The sequence below is a fragment of the Cavia porcellus genome, unplaced genomic scaffold (assembly GCF_034190915.1).
Source record: "Cavia porcellus strain 051 isolate PalLab524CR breed Dunkin Hartley unplaced genomic scaffold, mCavPor4.1 scaffold_30, whole genome shotgun sequence".
Classification (NCBI taxonomy): domain Eukaryota; kingdom Metazoa; phylum Chordata; class Mammalia; order Rodentia; family Caviidae; genus Cavia; species Cavia porcellus.
In genome coordinates, this window is record NW_026947513.1 from 30,546,413 (window position 1) to 30,561,376 (window position 14,964).

Genomic DNA, 14,964 nt, shown 5'->3' on the forward strand with positions numbered 1-14,964 from the left:
AATTTATTGAAGTGCAAGATACACTGCCATTAGTCCAACTAAGAATACTCAGAATGCTCCCAAACACACTTATCCACTGGATCTTCACACTGTGTCTTTTACTGTAATAAATATTGTTAAAATGTAAGCATTCACTGTATCTTTCAGTTACTCGTTGTAGGGAAGAAGTTAGAAATTTCCCATGTGCTCGCTGCCGAAACACCACCGAGCCTCCTCTATCCTCAATATTTCCTATCAGAATGGTATGTTTGTTACACGGCTGAACCTGTATTGCTATGTCACCCACAGTCCACATAGCTTTTTCTCTTTAATGCTACAATTTAGAGCATTACTGTGAAAAGTATATATAGGTATGTCTGCATTTTTTGAAATCAGCTTTCTGGTACTCCATGATATAAATGTGCCATAATTTGTGGTCACCTTCCTGTAAAATAAGTGCATAGTTTCTAAATCTGTGCTATAAAAATGACTCTGTGTACATCCTTGCGATACATCCTTGTGCACAAATAGCAGTGTTTTGTTTCAATAGATTCCCACAAATAAAGTAGCTTGGCCCAAATGTGGGCAGAAGTAAACTGATATTGAGTTCAAGTCATCGTGTGCGACTGCACAGTAAATGCTGTCTGCACATGAATCACTGACTTCGCAGACTAGTTTCCTGCTGTCCTGTACCTTGTGTTGTCAGGAGCCATAATCTTCAAAAGAGGATGGGAAGAGATGTGCTGGGGTAAGTGTGAGAATATATGGTCTTTGTGTTCTGATGGAGCTGAAGCCAGTGACTAGGATATTTTTAAAAAATGATGCAACTCATGTTATTTTCAACCCACAGACAATGGAAATTATGTTGTTAATTGGAAGACAGCATCCCCTTCCAATATAATTCCATATTTCTTAGATTCCAAAAGTCTATGGCTCAAAGCATATGTCTTAGAAACTCAGCTGTAAGGTGGACACTGGCTCCAGGGGAAAGAGCCAGGTCACTGAGAACAATAGTCCTGCTGAGAAACAATAGCTGCCTACTGTCTGGGGAGATCATTTTGTCCTCTTTGTAAAAGTGTTTAATTCTACTTCTAAATACAGTGCAGATAACTCAGCTTACTTTATTTAGTCATGATAAAATGAAAGTGACTTATTGGAGAATTTTAAAACTTTTTGGAAAGTTCTCACACTTTTTCAGATTCTTACAATAGGTTTTAATCATTGGTTATTCTCGTAATGACAAACATTTTATAGGTGAGGAAAGCAAGTTGCATGACACAAGTGACTTCTAAAAATTTTATAGCCAAGTAAGGATACAACAGGATTAGAAACTCCAAAATTACTGATCCTACTGTCATTTATACTACAAGAAACCTTGGGGAAAGCAAGAGAGGCTGGGAAATGCCAGTGATCAGTGGCTGGCTTGTATACTTCTTTGATATTTCCAAATACATGTGATTGATTCATCAGGCTGTAGACCTAGTCTACACATTTGTAATCAGGACAATTTATTCTCAGGCTATAATGCAGTAGTTCTCATAATGTGTATTATGATTTTAATAGTGGTTTACTTCATGAAACGCAGCTCAGGAAAATGACTTAGAATATTTGAATCTATCATAACCAGGTAATTTTCCCTAGGATAACAGCAATAAAAATGCTTCATTATCTCTGACATGTAAAGATGAACTCTAATGGCATTGTTAGAGCCAAACCTATATACTGTATTTATAAGACTCAGCTTTTTCACCCCCGTAATTAAAATATGTGTAAAAATACATATGTGGCCTTCATTAGCCACTGGTAACACGCTGTTCCACCTGGTTACATGAATAGCACCTGTGTCCTAAAGAATAATGAATGTAATCTCCAAAATATATTCATACATGAGTAATGTTTCTATCACCCACATTTTAGTTTACATATATAGCAATGGAGACACCGAGGACACATGGTCTCCCATGGCAGGGGGAGCACATTTGCCCCCTGTTTCTGGTTTATAGGCTAATTGGAATTTCAAAAAGACTTGCCACATTATCTTGGCAGATGGTATTTTGCTTTATCATTATTCATGGGTATTAATGACTTCCCTCTGGAGCATGTGTAGTCTGTCTGTTTTGAATTTCATTACATTTCATGCTGACTGCTCCAAACAGAATCAGAGCCAGTATTTTCTATGTGATGCTTGAGCTGCAGATCATTGAGTTGGTCAAAGTTTTGGTTAGGAATTAAGCAACTCCTTGAAATCAAGGAAGCCTTTTTTCTTCTCTGTCTTTAGGATTCTATCATATTTCTCATTTTGTTCAGCTCACTGTCCCCCAGGGTGGTGTGTAGGATCAGGTGGATACAAAGACATTTCCAGAGTGGCTGCATCTTTCATTAGCCTGCATTGATTAGATCCCCTTTCTTTCACCCTGGAAAGGGTGGAGTTTGGTTTCCTAAATGAAGAAAATGCATGAGAACAGATGTAAAGATCTGGCAGGAGAAACTCAGTTTCAATTAATGCCTTCCACCAAATATTTATCATAGAACAGGTTCCTCTTTGTTGTGGGGATGTCAAAAATGCTTCAGCATTAATGAGGTAGCTGACAGGGTTTGGTCCCATCAGCCAGTTCCCTGAAGGGACCATTACATCACAGAACAGCAGCATAGAGCAGAAAATTGTGGAAGGTGGAAGTCACAGACCTTTCTTGGGGTGACAAAAAGTCAGAGAAGTGGGATACTGTGCACAGCTTCCTGAAGGCTTCTAATAATACTGGAGCTTTTCTGCTTCCCCAGGACACAAAATGGGGCCAGTGTATTTGAGAGCAGAGAACAAGGACTACGGTGGCCTGTGACTACAGTCCCTCTGCTACTGGGACTCCAGACACTTCCATGGCTACCTGCATATCTGTCCTCCCAAATATTTATCCCTCCATCCTTCAGCTTTATTGAACAAGGCACTGTTAGGCCCTCTGATCTAGCAGTTAGTAAAACATAAAAGCCCTTGACTGGAGGAAATAGGCTTCTTCAGAGCGAAGGAGAGATAGTTTGAGGAACAGTATAACAAAGACCATTGTCCCCTCAGGGACAAGCTCCGCGAGATTTCCTTGTGGTTCATTAGAGAAGATTGAGGTCTTTGAGTACAGTAGTTTTTCACTATGTAGGGGGCATCAGTTCCAGATGCCCCTGCAGGTATCAAAATCCATAGCAACAAATAGCAATTGGAAAAATACCACTTACAATTCTCTGATGTCAGATGGCATGGTATTTGCATATAACTTATGCACATCCTTCTGTATAGTTTTGAGTCATCTCTAGATCATTTTAATACTTAATACAGTGAGCATTCTACACAAAGTGACTAGATTGTATTAAGAAATAACAATAAAAAGATCTATGCATATTTAGCGCAAACCAAACGCAGTTGTTGTAGGCGTCAAAGATAGTGAAGACACAAACACGTCAGGAGATACACAAAGACCATGTGAATGTGGACAGATGCTGAAGGCCTGTGAGAGGGCGGAGGTGTCCACACATCACTGTACTGCGATGGAATCAGTATAGAAGTCAGCTATCACACATTTTACTTTCCAGAACATTTTGAAAATTTTTATCAAATATTTTTCATCTGTAGTTGGTTGAATCTGTGGATGCAGAACACATTGATTTTGTGGACTGACTATATTTTGTAGTTACATATTACATATATATATGTATAAAATTTATAAATAGTTAATTTTTAATGGCAAATAAATACATGAAAAGATGTTCAATATTTCTGGGCATTAGAGAAATGCAAACAACACTGAGATTCTTTTTTACACCAGAGAGAATTGCTATCGTCAATAAATCAATAACAAATGCAGGTGAGGCTATAGGAAATAAGGAACCTTTATTCACTGTTCTAGATAGGCTCCCGTTGGAGCACACATTTATGCAACCACTATGGAAATCAGTATGGAGATTACTCAAAAACTAAAACTAGGAATTCCTTTTGACCCAGTTATTCTCCTTCTAGGTATCTTCCTGAGGAAGACTTAAAGACATCATCACATTATAAGGATACATACATAGCAATGTTTATAGCAACACAATGCAAACAGCTAAATCTTAGATGATGATTATATGTCCAACAGCAGATGAATGGATAAAGGTAATGTGGTATTTACACACAGCGGAGTACTATTGTTCCATAAAGAAGGATACACTTGAGTCATTTGTGGGAAAATGGATACATCTTGAGACCATATTGTGAAGTTAAATAAGTCAGGCAATCGAGCTTAAATATCATGTGGTTTTTCTTATATGAGAAACCCAAAATACAAATAAAGAGCACAATAAAAGATATAATAGGAAATGAAGAGATAGACATCTTACAAAAGGGATAAGGAATCAAGAGAAGGAGGGAAGAGGAGAAGGGAGAGAAAGGGGATGGGAAAAGAATTAAGATGTATTATGTATGGGCACCCCACTCAGGACCCCTCCTGGCTTGCTCTCTCTCAGACAAAAGCTTTATTGAGAGAAAATCTCAATAAATGCATTCTGCTCTTAACTTCCATTGTTCTCAAAGTTCATTCTTAGATTTTAGAGAACACAAATTCTTACTGGACATCTAGTAGGTTGGGAGACTTTTCCCCCTATATCATTTGGAGGGCTTCCACCTAGCTCATCAGATGGAGGTAAATGTTTGCTTTTGTTTTGTAGCTCTAGACTTGGACTTGTTCAGGTAACACATTTTTATGCTTCAAATTTTGTTTTATCTTTGCCCCTTGCTTATAATTACGTGTCCCATGCGTACTTAATTTTTTTTTTAGCTTTATGTCCTGTAGACTTAAAGCTGTGTGCCTACCAAGATGAAAATGCCTGGTGTCTATCAAGGGCCTTTAGACAGATCCTCTGTAGAGTATCTCTGAATGCCGATCAGCAACTATGACCCCCTCATTCTGAGGAAGCCAGATCTTCATGCCCATTTCTCCCTCACAGCAGTTCAGAGTACTTCTTTAGAGCCGGGGATGGTACAGGCTGCTGAGTTAGATAGAAATATTATAGACAATCAGACAGGGCTGGGCTCTCAAAGGAGCCAGTTCAAAAGACCACGAATCCTGCAATATTGGGGGAGATAGATGTCTCTTGCTGTGGGCCAGATCTCAAGACAAAAGACAAAACAAATGCAAACACACCGTAAGTGTAAGAGATTGATATTCCAAATAGGTATCAATCACCTTGAGGAAGAGAGAAAAAGCCAGTAACCTAACCCCCTACAGGCAAAGGCCTTGATCTGTGTTCATTTCTGCTTGCTATGTGGCTCACTTTCCCATCTGATCCTGATTTAATCAATCTCACCTCCAATTTCACTCATAGTCTTACTGGCTGACTATAGTTCTGTCCCTCCTCATGTCTGCCTGCCTTTTGAGTTCCCATTTTCCCTACCTTGGACCCATCGCATCTCGTGGATTTGCTCTATAAGTCCCTAAAAAAGATAAAGCCTTAGGCAACCCACTTGGGACCCCTTCTGTCTCTCTTTCAGATAGAAGCTTTCTTTCTCTCAATAAATATATTCTGCTCTTTAAAAAAAGATGTATTATGTACGTATATTAACCCCACACATGTAATGCAAACATTATGTACTGCAAACATGTACTGATAAAAATAAAAATAAAGAAAAATTAAGTACATGTTTTTATGCCACTGAAAATGGTATTTTTCTGATTTCTATTTTATTTGTGGCTAGTTTAAGAATATAGATGACCTCATAGTGTACCCTTAGAATATTATTTTTATGTAGATTTTAATATTATCTGTAAGTAAAAACAATTTTACTTTTCCTTCCCAATGTGGATGCTTTTTATTTTTTCTACTTAATAACACTGACTGAGAAAATTCCAGTACAAAGTTGAATGGCAATCTGTGCACATCACTTTTTGCTTGGTTCTTGATGTTGGAGGAAAAGTATTCAGTCCCTTGCCATTAAATATGATGCTAGCTATAGTTTTTTCATAGATATTGTACTATTTATCTTGGTCGTCACCCTGATTGGATGAAGAGAGCTGGATAGGTGGTTGCATTATGAAGGCCCCAACTCATGAACAGGGTGACCCATTGCTAAGGTCTAAGCTTAAAGCTATTAGGAGGGGGAGCCCCAGTTGGGTCATGGGGCCTGACCTTGGAGATTGTGCTGTGTATGCTTCCTAACTCTTTGTTCTTCAGTTAGTTTCTTTGTTATTGGAACACAATACCCAACCCCCACAACTCTAAGGAGGAGAGGTATATTATGGCTCACGGTTGGTAGATATTTCAGTCCAGAGTCAGCTGGCTCCAAGACAAGGCGACAGGGTGGAGCATCGTGGCAGAGGAGAAACAGTCCACGGGATGGAAGCATTTGGGAAACAATGAGAGAAAGATTGAGAAAGAAGGGAAAAAGCCCTTCCAAGCCATGCCCTGGTGACCCAATCCTCTAACCAACCAGGCTTCACCTCTCAAACCATGTTTAGCTGCAAACTCATCAGTGGACTAACCCTGCCTTGGAGACAGCTGACTGTGGACTAAAATTTAAAACTGTGAGCAAAAAATAAATCTTATTTTAAATTGCAGAGATCAGGTATTTTTGTCCAGGAATAGAAAACTGACTTATGTAACCTTTATCAGGTTAAGAAAGTTTTATGGGATTTATTTATTTCTTAAAAATCTAGAATAGATATTGTATTCTGTGAAAAACGTGTGTGTGTTACTGAACTATTAAATGGTTTTTGAAAAAATTATTTGTTAGTATGATGAATTAAATTGACTGATTTCCAAATGCTAAGCAACATTGCATTCTTGGCTTAAAATCCTTGTAAATTATGATTTATTTTTTTAAAATATAGTGGATTCAATTTGTTAGTATTTTGTAAAGGAGTTTAAAATCCATATTTGTGGTTGATAATTTATAGTTTTCTGTTCTTGTCCTGTGTTTGCCTTCATTTGGTATCAAGGTAATGGCATAGAATAAGTTAGAATATATTTCCTCCTCTTCTATTTTTATGGACAAGTTTTAGTGGAATTGGAATTATATCCCTTAACTGTTTGATATAATTCACCATTTAATTTATTCAGGCTTAGAAATTTCTTTGCTGGAAGATTATAAATTACTAATTCAGTTTTCTTAATAGGTATTCATATAGCTATTCAGAATTTTAATTTATTCCTTGTTTTTTGAACTCAGTGTGCAACCCTTGAACTCATGATCCACCTGCTTCAGTCTCTTGAATGCTGGCATTACAGACATGTGCCACCATGCCCAGCTATTTATTCATTCTTGAGTAAGATTGAATAGTTTGTTTTCCAAGGAATTTGTCCATGTTATTCAAGTTACTGAATTTACTAGCATGATGTTATTAATAACATTCTTTTATTATTCTTTAATGTTATAGACTCTAGCAGTTCCCCCTCATTCATTTATGGTATTGATTCTTCATGTCCTGTCTCTTTCTTTATGATTTTTTTTCTTATTTTAAAGACAATAAAACTGGACTTCTGGGAGAACATGGCGGATAGATAGCAGCAGCTTCGGAGGCTCTCTGAGAAACTGCACTTAAAATCCAGGAATGGTGCCGGGCGAGAAATCCTAAGCAAGGGGAGATATACTTTGCTGACCCAGGAACGAACTAAACTAAGAGAAACCAACTGGAAACGCAATCCCGGTGATATGCCAGGAACAGATAAGGTCTTAGCGTGGAAGCCGGACCCCACGCCACTGGAAGCTGTGATTTGAATTTCCTGTAGCCGCTGCTGTGTCCCAATTGGCACGGCAAGGAGAGAGGCACAAAAGCTCTGAGAGTGGGAAGTGGTGAATGGAGTTGAGAGTGGGACTGGCTGGGAGCTCTGCATTGACCTGCGGTGAGTGAGCGGATCGGGGACCCTTCCATAGAATAGGAGGCTTCAACAAAGGACATACTGGGCCCGGGCAGACTAGTCAGAATAGGTTGTTGCAGTGACTTCAGTCACATATTCCCCTCTCAAGCGGGATTGGTGGGGAGTGCCTGGCCTGCATGATGCCACTGACTAAGACCTACTAGGCTAGCCCAAACCAGGTCCCAGCACTTGGAGGTGCACCCTAGCGTGAAGCCTTTGGTAGGTTGACCTGGAGGGGCGGGCCCAGCATAGGCTGCCAGGTCTGTGTCTCCCTAGTACACTGCAGTGGGTGGGAACATCTAGCCGGCGCAATTCAAACAAACTGTAACTGACAAAGAAAGAAACTGGGCCTCCTATATATGCTTGTATAAAAGGAACAAAAAATATGGGAAGAGGGAGCAACAAGAAAGGGTCCTCAGCAACCAATCCTGAGAAACATGCAATATCAGACACAGCACCAATAGACATAAAGCGCTATCTCCAGAGCCTCATAGACAAGTTCAGGAATGAAGTTATTAATGATCTGAAGCAAGATATAAATAGAATAGTTAGAGAAATGCTAAGCACCGCCCAAGAAAAAACAGATGGTGGAATGCAAGAACAGAAAAAAAGGGGAGAATTGTGTGATGGAGAAAATAGAGAAAACATAGAATATGTAAAGCAGGTTCAAAGAGATTACCAGGAAACTAAAAACTCTATCAAAACTGGCATAACAGCTTGAAAGAAACTAAAGATAGATTATCTGAACTGGAGGACAGATTTGTAATATGGGAGCATGAAATGAAAAACTTCTTAAAAATAACAAAAAAACAAACAGAAACAATACAAAGGCTAGAAGATGATAAGAGGATCTATAACTTAAGAATTAAGAACATAAAAGAAGAAGTAGGGACACAAACAAATGGACTACAAAAGCTATTCACAGAAATAATCCAAGAGAATTTCCCTAATTTTAGCAAATGGTAAAGATACTCAGATGTATGAGGCATACAGGACCCCAGCCACCTACAACCCAAACAGAGCTACACCCAGGCATATAATAATCAAAATACCAGAAATCCAATATAAGAACAGAATATTAAAAGCCGTCAGAGACAAGAAACAGATCACTTGCAAGGGAACACCCATCAGAATTACAGCAGACTTCTCGGCACAAACCATCAAATCATGAAGAACGTGGGGGGAAATAATTCAAGCTTTGAAAGATAATAACCTCCAGCCAAGATTGATATATCCTGCACAACTGTCCCTAGAAATTGATGGAAAAACAAGGTGCTTCCAGGATAAAGAGGAACTAGGGGAATTTGCAACCACCAATTCAACTCTACAGAGAATATTGCAGGATATTCTAAAAAAGGAAAATATCAAGATTCCAGAAATAGTGGCAGAGAGGCCACAATGAATGGAGCAGAAAGCAAAATGAAGACAAACTGACAACAAACGACAGAAAAAGAGCTCAACAGAAATGAGGCAGAGAAGGTTGGATGGTAGGAACAGCTATTTTGGAGAAAACAAGACATCATAATAGCTAGTGCTGATTTAATGTCATCTTGTTTTGAAGTCCCATCAAACTTGTATTCTTCTGTCTCCATCGGTCTTAAAAGGTTGTATCTTATTGGATTTTATTATATATGATAATATAAGTAAACACTTTTATAAACAAAGAGATTATACAGAAACCATTGTTCATTTTCTGTTAATTGGTTCTAAATACCCTGTAATAATGTCATTCTCTTGAATGGTTTTATAGTGTCTTGATATGTTTGGTGCTACAGTATACGAAGTTATACTCAAAGATTTCAAGGAAAGAGACACTATGGTAACTATTTTTATGTCAGGATATCTTGTGGTGAAACACTATTTTGCTTAAATGGTTATGTTTTGACCTGCACTGTTCTGTTGTTATGCCTTCTTTTATCTCAATCCCCCTTGTTTTGAAATTATTTATTTTTTTCTTTTTATCTTTTTAATTAAGGGAAAAATAAATAAAAAATAGCAGGATACATTATAGTAACCTACTTTGATTTCCTATTAACTTGATTTGAAATCCTGTATTGCCCTCACCATCTTGTTTTGACTGATTTTCCTCTATTCTGCTTTGCTTGATAGTACCAAGTTCGAATGTATAGGCAAAACTGTGAAGACAGTAAGATTCATTATGGCTCCCATTCTGGTTGACTATTATCTTCTTTCAAAGTCCTGTAATGTCTCCAATGCTTTGGTTTTATTCTTTACTGTTTTGTTCAAATTTATTATAACTAGCAATTCTTCTTAAAATAGCAAGAGGCAGTATGGTAACCATTGTTGATCACCTTGTATTTTGTTTTTACATTATCTATTATGTCCATCCTTTTGATTTGACTGACTCTGTTCTGATATGTTGCATTTGGTTTTACTCTCTTAAAAAAAAAGTAATAAGAACTGTGGAAGTAATAAAACCCAAAATGTGTAATTGTCATTGTACAAAAGAAAAGAAAAGAAAAGAAAGTGCTCTAAAAGTTATAACTGCATATATGTTTAAGTGTATAAGATAGATAACCATATTACTGAGTTTTTTTGGATCATTGAACAGAATTGTTTGCACTCCCACTGTATATGCTTCAATTTTGTAACTTGAACAAGTATTTCTAAGAGGAGAATATGTAATCTATTAACTAGTGATTTCTTACTGTTTATTTTTTAAATTTTGTATTACTTGTACCCTTTTTCTGTTTTTTTCTTTTTCTCCTTAAGTAAAAAACCAAGCAAAATAAAACAGAACAAAACCAATCAAAATGAACCAGTGTAAGTGACACAGGACTTCAAAACAATAGGAAGTCAACAATGGTTACCATAATGCCTCCTGCTGTCTTCAAAATAGCTGCAGAGACCTTTGGGCATGGTAAAAATAAAACACAACAGAACCAATAAAAAGAAAATGATGAATGCCATACAGGACTTCAAAATAAGACAATAATATATCCAAAATGGCTACCATCATATATCCTGTTATCTTTGAAATAGCTTCCCATGCCATCAGATACAATAAAATCAAACAAGACAAGACAGAACAAAACCCAACCCAATAAAACAATGAAAATGATACAAGACTTCCAAACAAGACAATTGGGAATCAACAATGGCCACCACCCTCAGAAGGAGATGCCCCATAGATGCTACAGTGCGCATTGCCATCCTCTGAACAGATGATCAGAGCACTGGATTTAGACCTGCAAAGTCAGTGAAACACTAAACACTACAGGCTTTAAATTGTATTTCATCTCAGTAGCCATCAGTGCAGCCGTGTTTTCCAGATCAGCTGGTGCCTTGCAGGGGAGGGGCGGTTGGCTCTTCTTGCTTCCCAGCCCGTGCACCAGCAGGGGCTGGCATCTGGTTCTCCCCTCAACAGTCCTCACATGGCACCGATTCGCAGGGAGGCTTGCTTCTTGGTGGTTTCTTGTTCTCTTCCTCCACAGTCAGTGAATGGCCTCTTGTTCCATAATTTTGACTGGAGATTTATCAATCTTATTGAAAGTTTCAAAGAATCAGCTTTCAACTCTTTTTTAAATTTCATTTTATTGGTTCCATTTCTATTTTATTGATTTCTAATCTATGACTCCTTTTCTTCTACTTGCTTTAGGTCTAATTTGTTCTCTCTCTCTTTTCAGTTTTTAAGGTAGAAATTTAGATAGTTTATCTGAGACCTTTTCTGTCTTTTTGAGACAAGGTTTCACTATGCAGTTCATGCTGGCCTTGAACTCACTTGGTAGCCCAGGCTGGCCTTGAACTCACAGGAATCCTCCTGCCTCAGTCTCCTGAGTGCTGGAATTACAGGCATGCACCATCATTCTCGGAACATTTTCTTTTCTAATACAAGGAATTAATGTTATAAATTTCCTTTTATGCATTATTTTAACTATGTTCTACGAATTTTGATTAAACGGTAACTAATCAAACTAAGTAATTCAAAGCATTGTCAAGAGTACCGAGAAAAGAGTCTTTCATTCAGGTGGGGAAACTGAAAAGAAGCGTTTGAGTTAGGCTTTGAAGAACCCCTAGCCCCACTCACCTGGTAGAGAAGAGTGTGAAGGTTCTTACTAGAGAATGTGAGAGTACTCTAAACCAAAACGAAAATAAACCAGGATTCACTAATTGACCTTCCCATTATAAAATGTGTTTATGAATATTTAACAATTATAACCCAAATATAGAACTGTTGTCCCGTAATCAAAAAGTGATTGTGGGCTAAGAAGTTGTTTCGCTTTTAAAGTCAACTTACTAACTGATCCTATTTCCAATTTCAGTGATACTGGTTCCATATATAGGCAAGAGAAAGACTGATATAATTATTGAGTATTGATCAGAAAAAAAGGCAAAATGAAGTTCAAATAGAGGCAATAAGACAATGTTTCAGTTACTTAGTGGTTCATTGTGTCAACATGAGACATTTAGAAGCTTAGCTAAATTGGTTTAGCAACTCTACACGCTAGGGTGTAGAAGACCCACCCTAGGGTGGCTCATTGCCTGGATGGTGAAAAAGGGAAGGAGGAAAGATGAGGTTCCTTTCTTTGGAGGAGCTCCAGTCTTCGCCTTTGGCCTGGACTTTGTCTCCTGGCTTCCACTGCAGACTCTAGCTGCTGCCTCTGATCCTTCAGATTTCCGTCACAGACCCATTGGCCTGCTGGTGCAACCCTGTGTGAAGACTATAGTGAGCTCCAGACCTTGGATTGAATCCTCCAGCCTCCAGCATGCAGACACCCTCTGAACGCTTCCTCATCTGACTCTGGCTACCACTGTAAGCCAATGTTGTCATTTCTTACATATTTGTGTATCTTGTGTTATATCTGTTTCTCTAAAACCTTAACTAATATAAGTTACAACGCCGATATGGGCATAAAATCGCTAGCAACCTTCATTTATCAGAAAGACATTACCTTGGCTTCTCCCTCTCATAATTTCTTACTCTGCATCAGCTAGTATATATGCGTGTGAATAGATTAGCTTATTTATCTTTTCTCAATATCATTTTGATTTTTTATTTTTCCAATGCAATTGCTGCAAGGCAAAAATTCAGATTCCCTTACAGCAAGAATTTAAATCTAGCCAATAAGACGTAGGTGTAATTTCTGAGGAGAGCTTTGCCAGTGGATTAAAAAAGGCAAACTCATAAGCAAAAGCTTTTGTTTTTCTGACTTTATCCTTATCATTTCTCACTCAGACACTGCCCAGAGTGTGACAACCATTTTTTGACCATGAAGCTAAAAGCCACATCCTGAAAATGGCAGCCGAGGAGACAGAAGACAGGACATTTGATGACATCCTTGTGCAAGTGCACTAGTCTGACTTATCTGCCCCTACAGTTCTTTTTTGGTGGTACAAAAATATGCATTTAAGTGACTGTTTTCATGTTTTCAATTGCTTGCAGCATTCATAAGTGATACAACCTTATTGCAACAAATCAAAAATTTGAATGGAGAGGTCTGTTAATCAGTTGTCTGTCATTGTGACAAAAACATCTGGGAAAAAAGCTTATGGGGGAAAGATTTATTTTGGCTCTCAGAGCTTTTAGTCCATGGGCAGCTGGCTCCATTGCTATGGACCTGTCAGGGAGATAACCAGCAAAGAACCAGAGACAAACTATATCCTTCAAAGCTATGCCCCCAGTAACCTGGTTTATCCATCCATTTAGGCCCTGCTTCCTAATAAGCCCACTGAGCTATGGATTCATCACCTCATCACTGATTAGGTTACAGCCCTCATGATACAATCACTTCCAAAGGGACCTCAGATGGCAAAAAGACTTTAAAACACAGCCTTCATGGAACAGTTTAGATACAAACCTTAACCATTCCAATTCTTTTTATAGTGCTGGGGATGGAACACAATGCCTTGCGCATATTAGGCAAATGCTCTGCCACTGAACCACATCCCGAGCTCTCCAATCTTTAATATGTTTTCTGACACATCATCCTGTTTTGGTTTTCATCTTGCATCACTTTGTCTTTTCTTAGCCTTTTTGCTGATCTTTTTCCTTCTGGTTTCAGTGACCTGGGGCTTGGTTTTGTGCATCCCTTTCTGCTTTCATTTAATGTAAGGGTTTCAGTTACCACCCGGCAACTGCTAAATGTGTATTTACACTCCAAGCCTCTCCACTGATTCATAATTTCAAAATTTAACTCTTCCTTCTTCCAAGCTTGACCCACCCGCAGTCTCTTCATCTTGGTAGATAACAGCTCTCACCTTCCAATTGTAAAGACACAAAGTGGAGTCATCCTTGACAATTCTCTTTCTCACATTCTCCATCTAGTCTGTTGAGATTTTGGTTCCACCTAAAAAGCAAACAGTACCTGATAGGCATTCAGAATCTGTCACTGTCTTTGTTGTTACCCCCCCACGCCAAGCCACCATTGCCTTCTACCTCTATGGTCTCCTAAACATTTCCACTTACTTTGCTCTTTCTCCTCCCACAGAAGACAGGTCTCAACACACAGCCTGGACTATCCTTTCACCATGAAGGTCCTCCATGTCCCATTGACCGTGCTCAGACTCTGCAGTGGCTCTCCATCCTGTTCAGAGGGAGCGCAATCTTGAAATTAGGTTTCAGTCTCCTTCAAGATCCATCCCCTGTCTCCAGTGCCCTTTTCTATCTCCCAGTCCTCCTTTTCCAGTTCCTCCCAACCTCCTTGGCCTCATTGCTGTTTCCCGAACACAGGAATGCATTTGCGTTATGGCCTTTGAACTGGCTGTTCCCGTTGCCTGGAATGCTCTTCCTCTAGTTGTGTTTGGCTGACTCCTTCACTTTTTTCATGTGTTTGCTCAGTTTCATCTTTTCCAGGAGGCTGACCATGTTGCTCTGTTTAAGACTGCCATCAGCAGCCACTCGCCTCACAGTGCCCTTCCCTCAAGCTCTGTCTAACCCTGATTCTCTCCTCTCCACTTAAAACCTCATACTGTGCTGTATAGTTTATCAGTCTCCCTGTTGTCTTCAGGCTCCTGTGCTAGAATGTAAAGTACATAATGGCAGAGTTAGTACTGGCTCTGATCCCTGATATATTCCTAATGTCTAGTACTATACCTGGTCCAGAATAAGTGTTCAGTAAATCTTTGTTGCAGGGTTGAATGAATCACCTATCC